The sequence below is a fragment of the Podarcis tiliguerta genome (assembly GCF_965153285.1).
Source record: "Podarcis tiliguerta genome assembly, chromosome: 9".
Lineage (NCBI taxonomy): Eukaryota > Metazoa > Chordata > Lepidosauria > Squamata > Lacertidae > Podarcis > Podarcis tiliguerta.
Window position 1 is genome coordinate 76,184,752 of NC_139542.1, and position 15,807 is coordinate 76,200,558.

The 15,807-nt window shown below is 47.3% G+C and overlaps 1 protein-coding gene and 1 long non-coding RNA gene across 2 annotated transcripts in view; one reads left to right on the plus strand and one right to left on the minus strand.

The window, feature by feature from the left end:
* Positions 1 to 8,683, minus strand: part of LINGO1 (leucine rich repeat and Ig domain containing 1) — a 632,098-nt gene extending 623,415 nt beyond the window's left edge. Inside the window, exon 1 of the mRNA XM_083399015.1 lies at positions 8,023 to 8,683. The gene's annotated coding sequence lies outside the window, so the exon portion shown is untranslated. The remainder of the gene's footprint in view (positions 1 to 8,022) is intronic.
* The window catches only part of LOC310657924, a 459,411-nt gene that overhangs the window by 70,454 nt on the left and 373,150 nt on the right, over positions 1 to 15,807 (plus strand). The gene's annotated exons all lie outside the window — the stretch shown is intronic.

Consider the following 15,807-nt stretch of genomic DNA (forward strand, 5'->3'; position numbering starts at 1 on the left):
AATAAATAATAATATTATTATCAATAATAATAATAATAATTTATTATTTCTACCCCACCCATCTGGCTGGTTTTTAAAAACACACACACCACCACCACAACCAGATCATTCTTCCACATTGCCAGCACCTCTGAGCAAGTCTCACGTGGAAGTAGCTAAACAGAAAACATCCCATTGAAACAAATGGGGCTACATTTTCTTACTTTTCTTTTGGCAATGGGATTTGCAGGAACAGAGCAGCCCTGATCCTGACCAGGACCACAACAAAGTGTTACATCCTCCTATATGCTCAGTTTACAAACTGGATCAGGAACTCAGTTTTTTTTTTAAAAAAATAATGTTTATTACTTTTTGAACAATTTAAACACTACAAAACCAAATAAAAACGGGGGGGGGGGGGACAATACAATACAATATAAAGACACTACATAACACTAAACACATTAAACTAACAAAACCAAACAAAAACAAATTAAAACACTCAAACAATTTCAATATCTTATCTTTCATTCACTTATTTCACCGACCTCCTCACACCTCCCTTTTTGTATTCCACTTCTGTCAAATGATTCAGCAATTCCTTTCCATCTTCCTCTGTTATCTGTCCTATAATTATCCTAACACATTCTAACCTTATTTTACCTTTATGATTCCATTAATCTATTTATACTTAAATCCTTATAACATTTCTGCTAAAGCCATATAACTTCATTCCAACAATCTTTTAACATTTATTAATTTTGCAATATTTCTGTAAGTAATCTTTAAATGGATCAGGAACTCTGCATCTGTAATTTGTGAAGGGATGAAAAAAAGAAACCTGCACAGAACTGGCCCTCAGCTGACTATTGGTACCGGATAGAGTATCCCATTCCTGTCACTGAATGGGCAAAGTGCCCAACATTATGATGGGCTGCTTTGTGTGGAGGGAATTGGAGCTCAGATTTGTCAAGGAACCCTTATCAGGGAAGGTGGATCTGCACCTTGAACTGGTCTGATTGAGTTTGGGATTTGACCAAATTTGGTACACAACTCTACTGCATACTGGTAGCTATATCTATATAGATATATTCACACTTTCAAAGACTACAGGCTAACTGGCAATTTATGGAACATAAACGGGTTCATATTATCCTGTGCCTCATTACACACCATCATGCCAGTACATTGTAAAAAGTCACAATTTCTAAATGAAAACATGGCCTGCCCATTCTGGTTCTCACTATATATGTAAGCTTAACCAGGCATACTCTGTCCCAGATTCTAGATATACATTCTCTCATAGCTGGTGTTCTCATCCCACCCACCTCCCACCTCCATGCTGAGGTTCTTAGAAATAATAGTTCCAGGAGCAGTTAAGAAGTGTTGCATTAATTCCCTGTCCTCTCTTAGTACAGCTTCTTTAACATATCTGGGTAGTGAAATTAGAAAATCCACGCGCAAATTATACTTTGCCTATCTGATTAAATCATAGTTTGTTACAGTTTTGTCTTTTTTGTTTTGTTTTTAAAAAACTTGTTCTTGCCCCTATCTGACTCAGCACCTGTTTCCCCCATCCATGCCTTTCATGGCTAAGTGCCCCTGCTCTTTCCATCTCAATCCCTTGGCAAGTGGCTTCCAAGAAAAAGATGGCAGGAGCAGAAGCAAGGATAGAACTGTCAGAGAAAGGCAGTCAGCCAACAGCTGCTGCTCCCCTGTGTGTTTGCTTGGGATCCCCTGCTGCTTTCTCTGCAGGCCTTCTACAATTTCCATCCATCAGAGTTCGGCTTACACATGTGGCTCCCTTTAATGCAATTAGTGCATCTATCCAGAACAGGGCATCACAGTGAGAATAGAAATGTATAGATAAACATTTTCCTCTCTGATGATGCCATGGCTACACGATGCAGAGTTAAAATGGAAGGGCAGCGCATCCAGGGCAGACAAAGCAAAGCCATTTCCCCACAAACACCATCTCCCACGGCGTGAAAGCGAGGTGAGCACCGCAACCCCATAGTTGTCTTTGACTGGACTTAACCATCCAGGGGTCCTTTACCTTTTTGCCTTTTACCTTGTTTAGTGAGTGGAGTTATAAATGGTGAGTTTCTTTTGCCTAAAGATTTGTAGATACTTAGAGAATTGCTGTTTCATTTTTATTTTTTGTCTGAAGCCTTCCAGGCCCAGTGAAAACATCTGCAAAGGTGACAAATTGCTGCTTTGTTTCCTTATTTGCAGCACGAATGAAAAATCCATTCATATCACATGTGCTTGCAAAGTCCTATGGCAAGCAATCCTGTCATGGTCATCATTCATTCACACTCCATAGGACCTGACCTCACAGTGCTGCATGCACAAATCAAGGTGTGAAGACTTCGTGTGATTCTCATGGGGCAGGTACTTTGACTGAACATGGCAGGTACCAGGGTAAGGGGGGCACATATTGCAAGCAACCAAAGTTCTCAATAACACATGTTTAGCTGGTGGTTCCTCTAGGGCAGTGGTTTTCTACCAGTGTCCTTCCCTCCCTCCTCAGATGCCCTCTTGCGTCTCTGCCTCCTAAAGCTGCTTGTTGCAAAAGCCCCTGGTGAATGGTGCCTCTGGAGCTGGCTAGGGGGTGCTGGCCAGGGGCCCCTGTGGGGCAGTGTGAGGAGGCACCTCTCTTTGGGGCACTTGGATTTGCTACCTTCTCTTCTTGCCTAGGTCTGTGGGTTGGAACTGTATTAGAGATTCTACCCACACCTTTGTGGCAAGTTAGACAGATGGCAAAGAAGAGTCAAGAGACCCATATTATCCAAGGCCCCAACCCTAACTTTCAGACTTTTGATTAGCCCCTGGATATATAAAGAGGGGCTAAGCAAAAAGTCTCTGGAAGGTGAATCTAGATCACTCTTTTAAAAAAATAATTATAATTTTCTCTGGAAATGCAACAAGACAAGAAGTCTGAAGCCCAAGTGCACATCATCCTCCACTTCCACCCAAAGATGTCTCTTTTTCCTATTAAGCCAACAAAGGTGCTGCTCCTACCCATATGCTGGGAAAATATTAGTTGCATCCCATTGAAGGGACAGAGGTCAAGATACTGCATATGTGTGGTGAGCAGGATGCAACATCCAATCAGAGGAGGGATTCAGGCAGTCTTAAGAGACTATGTCCATCATCCCCTCCTTTGGGGTGAGGCTGTCTGCTGTTTTCCTCAACAAGGATGTTAGCTGCCATGAAAGATTTATGATCAAGTCCCCATCATTGGTCCATAGGATGGGTTCCAAGACTGAATGGGAGCTGTGAAAGTGTTTGTTCCAATGAGTTTCCCTGCCACTCTTCAAAGCTGAGGTGGAAAATGCCCAGCTACTTGTAAGAATCCTGGCCTGAAGGGAGGTGCTCCACCTTGGCAGACAAGTGCCATCTTGATATACTGCATCTCTGCAGGTGACATCACCAAACCCACCTTCTCATGCTGTGTTGGAGAAACAGCCACAACTGTCTCTAATAGTCCCTTCTGCTGGTGAGGGAGAGGCAGCTTCCAGGACTCCATCCTCACCAGTAGATTTGGGCACATCTAGCAGCAGCGAGTGTGTGTCCAAAGGGCTCTGTTCTGTAGTCTCATCTTCCCCTTCAGTAATCCTCCTCAAGAGTCCAACTGCCAGGGATCCTTGAGCTGCGATTCCTGCATTGCAGGGGGTTGGATAAGCCTTGTGGTCCCTTCCAACTCTACACTTCTATGGTGCAGTGAAGTGGTTCCCACTCCTGATCCGAATCAGAGCAGCTCTAGTAACAGCCCCAAGAAGCAGTTAGGGTACGCTCACCAAGGAAGGTACAAGAATCACTGAGCACATTGTAAAATGCCAAACATTTGCATCACTCCCCACAAACTGCTAAGATCTCCTCAAAATGGCAAGCAGAGCCCTTTTTGCTGTAAGTATATAGCCATCAGGAGACTTTCCAGTTGCAGTCTTGCTCACTTGGGGGCCGTTCCCCAAATCTTGCCTGAACCAGCCCCAGGGGTTCATTGAAGGCGACGTGGCAGGGTGTGAGCAGGGAAACAGATGCTCCATGTGTTTCGACAGCATGCATCAAACCAGGCTGGAAGGCCCTTTATGAGCCCTCCGAATGCCATTGGCAGCCCTTCAGAATAGTGAAACAAAACTTTACCAATTTCTAGCCAGACAGCTGTCAAATATACATGTTTCAGAGACTCAATTACAAGACACATTCAGGAACAAGAAAGAAATGGACCTCTAGCATACACCACCAGATGCAATTTCTCCTAAATGCTGTCTGTTACCAAAATTGTTAGACATTTGACACACACCAGATGAAGGACAAGACTTCCTTATGTCATTTGGTCACCTACCAACACAACATCAAGCTGCCCTCCCCACCCTGAACATACTAACTCCACTTTCTACCTTTCCACTCTCAGATAAAAGCTTTGTGAACCTTATGAATAGGTTTCCCTTGAAGTTTTGCCTGAGACGATTGCTTTCCACCTTCAGGTGACATCTCCCAGTTCAGCTTGGTGAAAAGGCTTTTAATAGTTTCTGCTTTATTTTAATTTAAAGTCCCCAACTTAGATGGCTTTAAAAGGGGACTGGACAAACACATGAGGGATCAGGCTAGCAATGGCTACAAACCACAATGGCTCGGCTCTGCCTCTCCAGTCAAAGAGAGCAATGTTTCTGAATGCCGCTTGCTGGAAACCACAGGAAGGAAGGCTGTTCTTGTGCCCAGGTGCTGCTGTTTGTCTGGCTTCCCTTAGGTGTCTGCCTGGTCACTGGATGCTGGAGTGCATGGGCCACTGGCCTCATCCAGCAGGCACGTTCTTGTGATATCTAACACCTTTTCATATATTGTCTCTTGTTTTTAAAAAGTAACTCATCGTAACAACCCCTTTTTTGCTCCACCCTATTCACTTGTGTGCATCGTTAGCTAGATATATATGTTTCTTCAGAGCCAGCATAGCATTTATTTCACAGAGATATTTCAAACTCACCCTTCATCCTAAAGATCTCACAATACCAACTGATGATACTTTGGCAGCCAGGAAGGGGATGATCTGTTAGAGTGAACCATCTACCTGCCTGAACAGTATAATGTTGCAGCCACATTAAAGAACCACTTCTAAGAAAAATGACAGCAAAGTGTTTTGCTTCAAAAAAGCAAACAAACCCAGCAGAATTGCATTCAAAGCCAGTGTGAACAAGTTAAAGCACAAAAGTGAGAAAAAGCAGAAGCAGGAGAAATCGGTCCACCTCTCCCAAGCACTGCAAAAGATGCCACCTAGTTGAAGCTGGCCCACTAAATGCCATCCAGGAGCCACTGCTGAGAAGGTTCTGCCCCACATCACTACCAAGGGCACTTCAAGTATTGGGGGAACATGACTGGTGATGTCACAAATGAATGGGTGCTAGAAGATGGCTATTGTTAAGATATCCTGGCCCCAAATCCAGAGCCCAAGTGTGGCAAAGCAGTTCAAGTGCCAGACTAGGACCAGGAAGACTAGGGCCCCAATCCCCACTCAGCCATGAAGCTCACCTTGGGCCAGTCACTGCCTCTCAGCCTAACCTACCTCACAGGGCTGTTGTGTGGATTGAATGAGGAAGGGGAGAACCTTGTACAGTACACCAGCTTGAACTCCTTGGAGAATAAGGTGCGATATGAATGCAGTAAATAAAAACAGATGAATATACCCTTAAGAATGCAACATAATTCAGTCTAATGATGTGACACCCAAGAAGAACTCCCAATAATATTTTCACCTTCTGAAGTTTAGAGAAGCAGGAGAGCTTAAAACATCCACTTGAGGTGAGATCAGGTGGTGGGTCACTTAAAGGAAAGAAATAGCCAAGGAACAACTGTGCATGCTGAGGCCACTGGATGAATTTATATCATCAGGGCAGAGCTCACGCTTTGCATCTGGGAGGTCTCAGCATCAGTATCTGGCATTTCCAGTTAAAAAGGATTCGACAGCAGGTGATGGGAAATTAAAAGTTAGAAAGGATTGGACCACTGCTGCGAGTCAGAGTTGACAATAGTAGCATAGATGCACAAATAACCTGACTTGGTCTGAGGCAGCCTCCTATCAAGCAATCAAGGTTACCAAAAATCTCCCCAGCATCCCTCTGCAATGAGACAATAACACAGGGAGTGTTGCCACCTTTTCTGTTTGGTTGTTCCTTTGGCAGTTATGTGACAGGCAGAAATCCACCAGCAAGCGATACTCTGGCAGAGAATAAGCTTTATCACATGGTGGGGTGTTGTTGTTGTTCTTTGCCCACCACCCATTAAACTTTAGGAGCTCTGCCAGCCCTAACAAAATTGGAGTCCAAGAGTAGCCAAGCCATTAAAGACAGACAATAGCATTCCTGGAAGGAGCCACAGGCACAAAGCAGTTTTCCAAGAGGCAAGAAACAGAAGAGGAAAGCTTGCTCTTCCTCTTTGCCTGCTCTTCAGGCACCACCACAGATTTCCCATCCCCACCTGATCGCTGTGTTTGAGCTATGCTTAATCAATTTTTCAGAAGGAGCTATTCCATCATGTCAGATCCAGCAGTCTAGATCTCTGCCTCATTCCACCCCCACCCCCGTGTCCAGGGCTTCCTTTGTTCAGCATTCAGTTCTCTCCATTCCATCACCCAAAAATACACAATGTATACACCCCCTGTTTTCAATATAATAATGCACAGTTGTTAAGAATGCTCATACAAGTAGATGTCTGCTCAACAGTCCCATAAGGTGGGTGAGTCACATTATCAGCTGCCAATCAGCTGGGGGGGGTGAGGGCTACCATTAATTGCACATGTAAGTGCATTAGGGAGGGAAGGCACCCTCACTTATTTTTAGACCACAGATAATGCTCTCTTAAGAGCTGCTATACTCATGGCCAACTCAGTGTTCTTTTTCAAGTAAAGTCAGCAGATTTTACCCAGTAATTATCTATTATGCTGGAAACTTAAATGAACTGGTACACACGACACAGGAAGGCAGGAAGGCAAGAATGCCATGAACTCCTTTGCCATGAAAGTGGTAGCTTGACCCCTGCATAAATAGCATCACCCTCCATTACTCTGGAGCAGGGACAGGGCATATTTTCCAGCTGGAAGGCAATATTCCCTCCTGGTCAACCCTTGGGCCAGAAGCAGCACCACAGGCAGAAGGACACATCCAGGCCGGCAAATTACACTCCAGGAAGGTGCCAAGCAGGGCAGGATGGGGCGAGTCCTGGGTACCAGACAGAGATGCTTGAGGGGCTGCGTACGCAGCACTAGGACCCTCAATGCGGCTGGATGGGCATCGTATTTTGAAGCAAAGGATGCAAACACACATCACCATCTAAGGAGGAGTCCCCAGCAGACCAGAGTCTAAGATTTCCTATCCACACCACTGTTTTCTCCGTGTCAGAATAGGTTCAGGGTTGTTGTAGCCTTGATATTGAACATAGCCAAGAGCAGGCCTGGAAATCCACACACACCCCCACCCCCACACTACAAACATCAATGCCAGGAATCACAGCAAAGCTGTGTGCAGAGACTGAAAAGGCAGTGCTGCATAACGGTTAGTGGGAAGAGCTCTGACAAGGGAGAGCAGAGTTCAAATCCCCACACGCAACCACCAAAGCACACTGGGTGACCTTGGCCCAGTCACTTTCTCATACTTTGCTCTAGGAAAAGGGGTACTGTATCTATATCTGCGTATGATTTAAAAAAATTGATTCATAATAATAAATGAAATCCTGCTCACAATGTTGGACACTCTTGCTTGAATGCAGCATTAAAAACTCCACAGACTCCACAAAACAGAAAGCAGCCCTCAAGGAAAGAGCACCTCCGAGCATACGCAAAGCGCCTGCCCTTTCCTAGTTAGAAACCAGATCCCGCCCCCGCCCCCGCTTTTCAAAAGCAACATCTCCCGATCGCAGCGCGCGCGGCATTCTCCTGGGTTTCACCCACCCGTCTAATAAAGCATCCAGACGTGGAGCCGCGAGAGAGGCACCCCCCCCCCCCTCCGAGCGATCCAGCGCCCACCCCGAGGGGAACGTGCTACTTACCCGGCGCCACCGCCTGCCGCGTCTCTCCGCGGCCCCTCGGAACGTGGGAAGGGGGCAGCGGCCGCGGCGTGGCTTGGATTCCCGCGGGCTCGGGCAGGACGGGGGGCGGCGAGAGGGGGCGCCAACTTCTCCCCTGCCTACGGGCCCTGCCCAGAGAGGAAAGAGCTTCGCTTGCTGGAGCGAGAAAGCGTCCCCGCGGCGGAGCCTGGCGAGCGTCCCTCCGCGCCGGCGGGGCTCGCTCTTCTCCAGCTGCGATCACTGGGGCGTCGGCTGCCTGCGCTGGGCCAAAGCCCGGAGCCCGGCAGCGGGGACAAGACAAGGCGCCGCCAGCTGCGACGAAGCGCGCATCCTTGCCAAGCGCGGCGGCGGCGGCGGCGGCGGCTCTCCGGCTTTCCTTTCGCCCCGCACCGTCGGCGGAATCCCTCGCAGCTGGGAAGCCCAAGCGCCCTTCCCGGGATCCGGCAGAAGCTCAGCTAGCAAGAGGAGCCGCGCTCCGGCTGCCTACATCTCCCCGCATCCGTCAGCCCAGGAGCAGCTCCAACCCGCGGCTGGTCGTCGCCGCTGCCGAGGCTGCGTGGCCCGCGCAACTGGCGGCTCGGTTCCCCCTTTCGGCTCGAGCGCGCAGGCACAGCCTCTCGCAAGCGGCCGATGACATCAGCCCGAGAGGCCGCCGCTGCTTTGCTGGGATGCGGGCGCGGAGGCTCCCCGTGGCGGGTGGAGGGAGCTGTCGGTGCGGCTTGCAGCCCCGCTGAACCTCGGCGAAGAAAGGCAGGTGCGCGCCGAGGTCTTCTGGTGGTGCCTCTTGCGAGCAGACGCTCTCGACCGCCCTCGTCCCTCCCCCTCTGTCCCCCTAGGCGCCTTTACTCGGGAGTAAGCTCGGCTGACTGTAGGTAGAGAGGCAACCGTGTTTCGCACGGTCTGCCGTACATAGGACTGGCTCCCCACCGAGAAGAAGTAGTGGCCATGTCCAAAGGGCAAAGGGCTGCTGGCTTTCAGGGGAAAAGTTTGTTACCTTGAGGTCAAAGTGGTGGACCTGCAAAAGGTAACAGAAGCAGAGAGCGCGGTCGAGGAGGCCGCCAGGGATTTCATAGCAGTGCCACACTCCGGGGAGAAGGATGGTCTTGGGGAAGGAGAGCGTCCCCTTGAGGAAGAAAGAAGCATTACCTTAGAAGGGGCCCATCCTTTGCTGGAGAGTTTTGCCCTTGCCTTGTGCTCAGGCTGGCCAGTGTGAGTAGAGGATACTGGACTGGATGGGCCATGGGCCTGATCCAGAAGAGCTCTTCTGATGTTCTTGTCTGGTTCTTATGTTCTTGTGGTTGCATCACCCTGCTTTATTATCTGAGGGAGTGGTGGGGCAGGACGTCACCTGGAAAAGGGGGGGGGGAGTTGCCTTAGACCAGGTCAGACTGCTTGCCCCTTTCAGCTCAACTAAACTGGGTGCTCCAACCGACAGCATCTGGAGAGCCCTGGATTTGCAGCCCTGGCCAACTCCCAGTAGGCCACTCTGTCATTGGACAACTACAGAATCACAGAATTGTATAGTTGAAAGAGTCCACAAGGGTCACCCAGCCCAGCCCCCTGCAATGCAGGAATCATTTGCCAGTACGGGACTCAAACCCACAACTCTGAGATTAAGAGTCTTATGCTCTACTAACTGAGTTATCCCAGCTATCAGCTCCCATCATCATCCACATTGGCCAGTAATTGATGGGATATGGAGTGTGCAATGTTGGTGACGACAAGCAAAGGTGGGACGGGGGAGCCTTCAGTTCCCATCATGCTTCCCCTTGGCCAGGCTGGTTGGGGCTGGCAGGTGAAGGAGGCTGATCTCAGCCGGAGAGCCAGAAGTTCGCAATCCCCAGCATCATGTCAAGTGACACCTTGAAGACTTAACACACTTATCATGGCACAAACCTGCATGGACTACTGTGCACTTCATCAGAGGAACTCAAGAGCGGTGGCTGCTTCACCCATGATATACCACCAGGTGAAAGAGCCATCGCACTATGGCCCTCATACCGGTCCTGAGAGATATGTTGATACATTGCCCAGGCCTAGTCAGGATGATTAGTTGATGAATGAAGGGTGGCTCATTTGTGGAGAACTGCTTTGCATGCAGACGTTTCCAGGTTCAGTGTCCCACATATCAGTTAAAAATATTGTGAAGCAAGTGACAGGAAAGAGATCCTACAATCCAGGAACAAAGCCCAGCAACATTTGGAGAGCCACACATTCCCTACTCCTGGAGTATTCATAGGAGCACAGGGGACCTTCCGTCCACTAAGTCAGTTCATTGGTCCATGCTGCTCTGTATTGCCCACAATGACTGGCAGCAGGTCTCCAGGGTTTCCGGCAGGGGCCAGTGATGGAACCTGGGGCCTTCTCCATGCAAACCAGGGGCTCCATCACTGAGCTATGGCTCTTCTCAAGGTGGCAATATCAAAAGCAACATGATGGCCAGAAACAATTGCAATGTGAAAAACTTTATGGAATAATTCAAAACATCAAAACTAACAAACTGAAGTCTCTGACTCATATTTTGCAACACAGGGGTTTGTTTGTTTATTTACTCATTGTCTTCCCAAGGTAGACAGGAGAGTGCTAGTTGAACAAATACGCTCACAGGGTTCAAGACAGCTTCTGGCACAATACTTTAGCTTGGTCAGTGACATGCTACTTTTCCAGCTGCGCAGAACTCAAGGGGCCCATTCAGGCACACAAACCACTCCTCACTTTCAGCTCCCTTTAGCCATGGGGAAATCAATGGGCGCTAGCATGGCCATGCCTCCTTCTGCCCAATTAGGCACTACTTGAGCAACCCATTCACGGACACTGCATACTCATGCCAACACGTTTGACCTTCTGAATGCCACAACGCTGCCCTCGCTCTCACACAGGCAGATGATAGGGAATGCTGACATGTGCAAAGTGGTGGGCATTGGGAAAATAACCCTAATTACCCTTACACAGCGCTGGACTCTGAACTAGCTATTATCACTCAAGAAAGATGTCTGGGAGTAATTGCAGATGGCTCCCTGCAAACAACGCAATATGTTTCAGCCTCAGGGAAGAAGAGCAGTAAGAACACTCAGAGATATTAGGGGAAGGAGAAAGAAAGCAATCTGGGCCACAGGGAGGGGAAATTGCATCTGTTTTTAGCTTGATGATGCGTTCACACCCTGAACACTGGATGCAATGGCAGGATCTCTGACTTGCTCCACTCAAAGAAAGGTTAGGGACACTGTGGCTCCCTCCAGATCCAAGGAGGTGCTTCTGCACATAGCGCATAGTAAACGATGGAACTCCCTCCCACAGGGATGGCTTTCAAAAAGGATTGGACAAATTCGTGGAGGAGAAGGCTATCAAAAGCTACTTCCCATGATGCCTGTGCTCTGCCTCCGTGGTTGGAGGCAGTGCTTCTGAATCCCAGTTGCTGGAAACCATGGGCTGGAGGAGTGCTCTTGTGCTTAAATCCTGCTTGTGGGATTCCCAGAGGCATCTATCTGGCTACTGTGAGAACAGGATGCTGAACCAGATGGGCTACTGGCCTGGTCTGGTGGGCTCTTATTGTGCTATTTCTCATACTTGGGTTTGTGTCTGTGTGAGTCTTGTCAGGGTGGGGGGCAGGGGCACTTTGGATCAGGATCACGGAAAGGGCAGAGGCTTAACGTCCCACTGCCATGCCATGAGCCTGATCCAACTTGCTCCCCACATAACAGCCATTGGTTTAAAAAAGTGAACCACACAAGGCCAAACCATGTGACAGGGTGAATTCGGGGGGGGGGGGTCAGAGCCCAAACCTATTTTCACTGTAATTCTTGTATTGAACTTTATATATTTATTTCATAACATTTATATATTGCTTGATTGCAAAAGAAACCCTCAAAGCAGTTTACCAGAATAATAAAATGATAAAATTAATGGTAAAAAGACTTAGGAAGAACAATTTAAAACATTTTTTAAAAAAATAAGAATAAGCCCACACTTGATGAAAAACATATTTAGATTGTTCTTTTGTTCTTGTAATCACTATGCTTGTAACTCTGCCATACTTTCTAAGTTGCTCACAGTGTGTTTGATTTGGGTGACTAACAAATCAACTAATGAATGAATGAATGAATGAATGAATGAATTGGCCCTGAGTCAATAGAATCCAAGCATCACTTAACAAAACCAGTGCTGGGGTTTCTGGGATTGATTCCTGTGATGAAAGCCCATCACAACATCTATTGTGGCTGGTTGGTGGGAAACCTTTTTCTGCCTGAGGGCCTCATTCCTGCTTAGGCAGCCTTCTAAGAGACCAGAGGCAAGCAGTGGATGGAGCATTGGGCGAGGGGACTCTTCTTTTACGCCGGTAGCTATTGTGGCCCCACAAAAACCAGGTTTCTACTAGGCTACTATTAATTGCTCTGAAATGATCCCTCCACATCTTCTGTTGCTTGAGCTCCAACACTGATTGGTGCAGTTTTTGGTCCATATGATTTACAGTAATGGTACACATTCTGAAGCCGTTACGCTGCCAGACATATGCAAGGAGGAAGTGATATAGCTCAGGGACAGAGTATATGCCTTGCATGCAGTAGATCCTGACTTCTCTGCATCTCCAGGTAGGGCTGGGAGAGAACCCTGCTTGGAACGCAGGAGAGCTGCTGCCAGCCAGTGTAGACAATACTAGGCTAGATGGACCAATGGTTCCTATGGATCTTCAGCTTTCCATCCTCCAGTCAAGCAGAAGTACTCAAAGAAAAGTGCAGAGCAGGGCTGGTGTAGTCTGGAGCGAGGGGGCTTGGGTTGGGGAGGAGGCATGGTCAATGGGAGGTGGTCCTAAAGGACATATTGAGAGGCATGGAAGGCTCCCTGCCTCTGGATTCATGTATGCAATTCTTCACAATTCCCCGTCCCCCAAAGTCAGTCATAGATTGTCTCATGCATCCCGCCTTTCTTTACAGAGTGACCTTTCAGCGAAAAGATGGCACCATGCGTGGCTGGCTACTTGGCCACTGCAGTGCTCTCTCGCCCTCACTCCTCTAGACAACAGGCACAGCAAGGCGCACCAACTTTAACTCCAGATAACATCTGCCATCGGTGACAGGCTGAGCATCATCTTGGCCTCACCATTGCTCTTCCCTCAGCACCCTTCAAACTCATCCCTCTGGATGGAGATGTCATCACCATCTGCCACCTTGGGGACTTGCACTGGAGAGATCTCCCCCCAGGCATCCTAGTTATGGGAGAGAGAGAAAGAAAAAAAGAGAGAGCTGGACAGTGCAGACATTTCTCAAGATGTTCCCAAGCTTCTGGACAGAGGAAACAGGCTCATATTTTGGGACAGCCAGCTCTTTCAGTGTCAGAACACATTTACTGTTTGCTTGTGTGGAAGATTTTATATACTGCTTGTTCTCAAAGTTAGTGGAGATCAGCCCATGAGGGCAAACAAAGTGTCGCCCCACCAACCTTGGCCTCCCCCTATCTGCCTGCCTTCTCACATCTAAATAAATTAAAAAATTGTCCAGTAGCACCTTAGAGACCAACTAAGTTTGTTCTGGGTATAAGCTTTCATGTGCATACCCAGAACAAACTTAGTTGGTCTCTAAGGTGCTACTGGACAATTTTTTAAATTTATTTCAACTCTGTCAGACCAACATGGCTACCTACCTTAATCTTCTCACATCTAGATGAGGTTCCAACATGGCGCCGAGGTAAGACGCGCTTACCGGTGCTCTTCGGATTGCTTTTAATCTTCTTTTAATTCTTTATATTTTATCTTAACTGAACTATATTTTTATCTTAACTGACCCAGTCAGTCTTTGAAGCATTTTATAATTGCTGCAGCTACATGCTATGGAAACTTTCTGAGAGATTTGGCCCTGCTCCAGATTGCTGCAGACTGCTCCTTGTTTCTCTCTTATCAGCGGGTCAGCCTCGGCTGCTAAAAGAGAAGAGAACGCCATTATCCTAATTGGAGAGAGGACTCAGTGGTCTTAACTATTTTATTTGTGTGTTAAATGTTATGTTATTTTAAGAATCGTATAATCCTTGGCCTGAGGAAAGTATGGGTCAGAACAAACGCTTGAGAGACTTTGACGAGCCCTTATCATCCCCTAAACCAAAAATATCAAGGTTGGTGCCACACCGGAATAGAAGAGGGAGTGACAATGCTGAGCATTGCTTTGCGGTGGAAACCCAAAATCGCTTCCAACCTCTAATTGATTTGGAAGCCTCGCCAACTTCGACGACTTGGGATTTTTTAAATTATCCAATATCCTGCTGAAAGTCGAAAAACTTGAATCAATAACACAATCTTCAGTTCGTGAGGTCAAAAACCTATTGCCTCACCCCAATTCAGATAAAAGAAAGGAGACTAAAACTAAATATATCTTAAATTCCCAATTGAATAATCAGATACTAACTCTGCAACCCAAGAAAAGTTGCCTTTCTGTCAGGTCGGAAATAGGAAGGTGGTCATCGCTAGAAGGGGCTAAAGACTGTTTAAGCAAACTTTTAAAATTTAAGAAACATCAGATTGACCTTTATGCGGTGATGCCCCTGTTCCGACAGACCAACTTCTTGAAGGTGATACTTGCGTTCCACTCTGAAAAGATACCATCTATTATTGTTAGGCGGAAAACGCTTTTGTCTATGGCCGATATCGTAGCAACGAGGGTTTTTGCAGATAGCAAGATCAAACCCCTTCTAAATAGGTGTCCTGGCGGTGAGGACATTAGGACAAGAGACTCTGCCTTACTTCAAAATACTGCCAGGCCCCACTGCGATGATTCTGCAGCGTGCCATTCTCGACCAATCTCGATACCCTCTCAAACAGCCATATATGAGGACGGAAACCTGCAGACTGCCCTTGATGAAAGGGAACTTATCGATTCGTTCAGAGCCCTCCCTCCGAAAGAACAGTCGGTGATGATGCAAAGATTTGACATGCTTAAATCACAGCTTTTGCAAGTCCAACACAGAGGGGAAGATACTAATGATGCTTCAAACAACCCCACTTGGGTTCACCGGCCAGAAGTGGTCGACCTTCTTCAGCTCAGCCCCACTTTGAAAACAAAAACCATCTTGCAAGACTCAAATCTTCAAGTTGTTTCTGCCCCCAGTGCTATTCCACGAGACGACCAGGCTCTGCCATCCTCATTTAACCTTCATCTACATCCACCGGCCAACATACCTAAGGACGAAACTCTGATCTCCCTGCCTGATTCAAATCCTTCTTTAACTCACTCATCCATGCCAGAGCTAGAATCTTCTCCAGTTTTGACCAGTTATAGAAGTAGTCCACAAGTGATGCCCCTGAGAGAGTCTTCTATAATTACCGCCCCCATGATGTCCCTTCAACTACCTTCTTTAAAGGAAAATGTGAATGTCACACTTCGGGACCCGTCGTCAGAAACGATTGAAGACCCGATGGGACGCATCAATAAAATCATCCTAATGCCTGATGATAAATCTGCTAGAGGGTCTCCTCTGACGGACTTAATTTCTCCCTCTCTGGGTATTTCTCTGTCAAGTTGTACAAAGAATCTTGAAATGAAGAGACATCCTGTTCAGGGATCTACTTCTAGTAGATCATCCCAGGTGTTCCAACAGTCAAACCAAATTGTTAAAAATTTTAATTTGGAGGGTTCCTCACAGTTACCATCTTCCCAATGTAAAATAACTTCTCACATCTAGTTCAGGAGCTGGCACTAGTGGTCAGCTTCCTATTTTGTAGCTGACTTTGTAGAACACAACTGGGAGGCTTTGTCCAGGGGACAAAGTGAGAACTGTTTACCC